The sequence below is a fragment of the Asparagus officinalis genome, chromosome 8, assembly GCF_001876935.1.
Source record: "Asparagus officinalis chromosome 8, Aspof.V1, whole genome shotgun sequence".
Classification (NCBI taxonomy): domain Eukaryota; kingdom Viridiplantae; phylum Streptophyta; class Magnoliopsida; order Asparagales; family Asparagaceae; genus Asparagus; species Asparagus officinalis.
Genome location: NC_033801.1, coordinates 24,530,462 through 24,535,672, shown reverse-complemented (window position 1 = coordinate 24,535,672; position 5,211 = coordinate 24,530,462).

The following is a 5,211-nucleotide window of genomic DNA, read 5'->3' as shown; positions in this document are numbered from 1 at the left end:
CTTACAGTGACATCACCCTTTCCCGCTTCCCTCTTTACCACCACCGACCTTGAGTGCATCCTCTGACCACTCCATCTCTCTCTCCTGCCTCCCCCTCCGACACTACCTACCTTGGATGCATGCTCCGATTTTGTTGTCTCATTCTTTCGCCTCCCCCTTTGCCACTACCAACCTCGAGCGTTGTCTTTAATATTTATGACAAGATATTCTTCTCTAAGATCACCGCTACGAAGAGGGTCTTCTTTTCTCAACTCAAGAATATACTGTAAGAGATGTTCTCTGGAGATTGCTCCCAACTCATATTTACAGTTTTCACTTTAAAGTCCAGGATGTCTGTAATGGAATTGAATGCTTTCGGATTAGTAATTTTGATAGAGGAGTAGGCCATAAGGGACCTCAAATCATGTATGGATCCTGAGTTGAATATTGTCTTTGATGCCTAGTAGATGATTGATGTATTACTTATAAGATTAAGATTTTGTATGTGTTACTCAGTTTTAGTAATTTATGCTTGATATATTAGTTCTATAACTGGTTCTAAATAATGAACATTATTGCTTTAGTTTTATGTACAAAATTAGATTTTTGGCTTCCTTTGAGTTAATTGAAGAATACCTTGAGTAATAAGACCATGCCACAAGATAGTTCTGGTTTTAAAATATGTGAATTTTGTGTTAAGTCCATGTCCTTATCTATAAAGTTGAAGTTATTTCCTGTGAAATTTAAGTCATTTCGTATTAAGTCTAAGTTATTTTATGTTAAGTCTAAGTCCTTTTCTGTCAAGTTTAAGCAGTTGTGTGTTAAGTCTAAATCATTTTGTGTTAAGTGAAAGCTCTTCTCTGTAAATTTTAATTTATTTCCTGTGAAGTTTAAGTCATTTCGTATTAAGTCTAAGTCATTTTATGTTAAGTCTAAGTCATTTCATGTGAAGTCTAAGTTATTTTCTATGAAGTTTAAGCGATGGTGTGTTAAGTCTAAGTCATTTCGTGTTAAGTCTAAGCCCTTCCTTGTGAATTTTAAAGTTTAAGTCATCTTGTGTTAAGTCTAAGTATTTACTGTTATGGATATGTTGTTGCCTGTTGAGTTATGTTATATGTTATAAACTAGTGATTTTATGACAAGTGGACAAAGAAACACTAGAAAAAAGTGAAAAGAGAAAATAAATGAAATGACATGTAATTGTTATTAACTATGCTTTAGAAAACTAGGTAAATACATTTTTTCTTGGAATTAGGTAAAATATATGCAATATTTAAATCACCACACATCATAAACCTGAGAGAAATTATGTAGAAGAGAGAAGAAAAGGTCGTACATGGTTTTAGAGGAGGAGAGGGGTTGGTCAGATGGTGGCGAGCACGGAGGAGGAGATCTTGTTGTCGTCATTAAAGATTGTTTGCGTCGAAAATTGATGTATTCATTGCGGTATTCATTACAACTTCAATCGTTACAATGAAAACAAAAAAAGATTGTCTTTTTATAAGACTTTTACACAATGAAAATAAAAGTTTACAACTCTCGTCAAAACAAACGCAGAGATCGTTTATCGGTCTTCTGCTTGCGTGGGATCTTTGCCTGTGCCGGGGTTTATCCGTGGACCGCCTTAGATCTGGATCCGGTTGATGGAAAATTCGGCAGAGCTTCGCCTTCGCCGAGGAAGTATTTGATTTGAAGCGCTGAAATCGACCAAGCGAAATCAGGGCTCTTCTCGAGATTAAGACCAAGCCTAATCTCAAGGGACGGACGGGAACGAGAGTCGGATCTCTCGAACTCTCCTTCTTTATGCCGAAGAACCCGCCAAGATCTGTCAACCCCCGCAGAAATTCGTGCTCCTTTGACTCCACAATCCGGCAGCACCTCCTCGTCTTGATAATCAATCGCCCCCGCTGAAAGGAGGCCCTAGGTTTGTATTTATAGGGCTTCAGAAGCGGTTATTTGGATGAGAACAAGTGATTTGGCTCTATCTTCAGTTAACAACAGCCTAACCACGTTTGGGGATGATATCAGGTCAGTTAGAAACCTCTGGAACTGAAAAGATCTCGAGAAAACCGTTAAAACCGTCGAAAAACACAAATCCGCACGCTGTCACGGTCCGACCGCGGAGGACGGAACTCGAAGGATCGACGTAACCGGTGCAGAACGTTTCTGTCTCGACGCTGAGCGCGGGTCAGATTTAGTGACCGGACGGGTTGGAGAGGTCGGATTCAAGTGACCGGATTTGGAAGGTAAGATCCAAGTGACCCGCGAAGTGGAGGGTCGGATTTGGGTGACCGAAAAAGTGGAAAAGTCGGATTTTCCGTGACCTAGCGAATTGGCGTCGGATCCTGGTGACCTGCGCGATCGCGGGTCGGATGGAGATGCCCTGGGCAAATTGCTGGTCGGATCAGAGTGACCTGCCAAATCAGGCGGGTCGGATTGGAGTGGACCCTGACAAATTGGGCGGTCGGATTGAAGGTGGACCTGCAATGCGGCGGTCGGATTGAAAGTGACTGGGCAAATGGCGAGGTCGGATTGAAAGTGACCTGCAGAATCCGGCAGGTCGGTATTGGAGCGACCTGCAAATATGGCGGTCGGAATTGAAAGCGACCTGAAATGGCGGTCGGATTGAAGTGACCTGAAAATCTGGCTGGTCGGATCGGAAGTGACCTGCCGCCGACGGGATCGATTCAGTGACCCGCGAGTCTCGGATCTTTTTCGTTACCTGTTTTGGATTTGCCTCCAATTTGATGCAGTCTTGGTTCTGTTTCTTAAGCTATTTCCTCTTCTTGCATCTTTTGTGCTTTGTTGACCATTCGCTGCGCGTAAGCTTGCGACGCTTTGAATTAAGCTCTGTTCCAGAGTTGAACGGATCCTTGTTAATTTTGGATCATCATTTGCTATTGGTTTTGGAGGGGGAGGAACATCTGTCCGCCTGTTGGGGGCTTGGGCGTTGCGTAAATTTCACGATCCGCCTCGTAACGAATCGCCAGTTAATTGACTCCAAGGCTCTAGCGATTGGTGTGCACAGCGTTGGCGCGTCTTTGACGAGCTTCATCTTCGATAGAAGTGGGCGTCGCCTTCTGTACTCAACGTGAAAAAAATGCTTGATTGAGGAGAAGTTCAGAGTGCAGATCCGGACCTCATTGGAAGCCCGGAAGGATCGTTGCATGAGGTTCAGCTACCGGGAAGTCGGATAATGCCAGTAGAAGCGACCAGACCAATGGGAGGCGTTGATACTTCCATTCGCGTTGCGAGAGGCGGAGGATCTGGCAGAGGAGACGACAGATATCCCGAACTTCCAGTTGGTCCGATAACCGTATTCACCACTTCTTCAAACCCGGATGCAGGAAGTCCGAGGTTACCGACACGAAAAGCTACCGAAGCGAAGGACTGCTTGCCTCCCACCTGTGTCGCCAGTATTGTTTGTGTCGAAAATTGATGTATTCATTGGCGGTATTCATTACACTTCAATCGTTATCGGGTTATCCCTAAGAATATTATATTTAACATTCTTCCGGGAACTTCCCGTTACATGAATTATCCACCCCCAGCTTTCTTTGCAAAAATGGGTGTGACATTATGATTAGTTATATGACCGGGTTATCCTTAAGAATATTACATATAAAAATTCTCCAGGAACTTCCCGTCAACGGTAGGAAACAGTTTAGACTCATATACCTATTGGAGTATCAGGGAGCAGTTTAACCTCTTATACCGGTCGGAGGATTAAGAAGCAGTTTATACTCTTATACTTGTCGGAGTGTTCATTCGGCTCAATTGAGCGATATAACGCCGGCTTCAACCAAGGTTTGGATGCTATTCTTAAGAGTGAAACAAGCCTTGGTAGGATGAAGGATCCTCCTGTGGTACGCACAGTACTTCGGATCCGCAGTATTATCAGCTTCCTCCTGATCTGGGATAGGTGGTAGCTTGATCTTGTTATTTTCAAGGAGGGACTCGAAAATAGCTGGAACATCTTCGTCCTTGAAGGAGTACTCTTTTTGGAGTCTCGGATCCGAAGTCTTTTGCTGCCTTCGGGGTTGTTGCGATGTCTGATTAACGTCTACAACCACTGCATGTGCCTTTCCTTTACCACGGGAGGCGAAGTTTGAGTTCGGAAGATTCGCCGTCGGTTGGCTCCTCTCGGCTTTCTTCCTTCGGAGGAAGCGTTCGGCCCGCTCTCCGCGCGTCTTCAACTCTTTCCAAGTGTTGGACGGTGCGACTCCCATAACTTCTAATATCTCAATAGATAGGTTGTTATGACATGTCTGGAGGATGAATTCCTCCGTGATCGGATCTCGGCAGTTCATTGCTTTATTCCGAAAGCGCTTGACGAAGTCGTCGACTGTCTCGTCATCTTCTTGTTTCTCATCGAAAAGTGTCCTGATGGATACCTCGTCGTCGTCATCAAAGAAGTTACCAAGGAATGAGTTCTCCATATCGTCCCAGTTGTTAATACTTCCGGGCTTGAGACGGCGGTACCAATCGAAGGCCGGCCCGCGAAGGGTGCCAACGAATGATCGAACCATCAAGGCTTCATTGCCGGAGATCATACCCAAGTGGGACTTGAAGTAGATCAGATGTTGAGTGGGTGAACCCTTCCCGTCAAACGGCGTGAAGTTAATCAGGTTGAACTTCGCCGGATATGGGATCGAATCCCATTCTCTTGGATAGGGACATGGAATGCCGGCCCTTTTCACCTCTCGAGCAGACATTAGAGCGTTGATTTTGCTCTCGAGATCTTTCATTTTCTCATCCTCACTCGTGTCGAGTTTTGGACGATTCTTAAGAGGAACATGGCCACCCCCGACATTGTCATCTTCGGTGGAACCACCCCCAGCGTTGTTATCTTTAGTGGAGTCACCCCCAGTGTTTTGGTCAACGGGAGGGTTATCAGGATTGAGACGTTCATCTACATCTGAATCGCTACTTGCTTGGTTAGCAGTGTTGCGACGACTGGATTCACCAATTTGATTCGACAAAGCTCGGATTTGTTGGTCATGTTCTTCCCTCATCCGCCGCATAGCCGTTTCCATTTCGAACTTGAATGCCTCTTTCTGCTTTTTGGCCAAGGCATCCTCAACCATTTTGGCTACCTGCTCGGTGTTGATCATGAACACTTCGTGAGATTGTCCCGGGCTAGATACCGTATTGTCAGAAGCGACTGCAGAGTTAGCATCCGATACTTCATCATCCGAGGATAACCCTCTCTGCATTCTTTGGTAGTCCCTG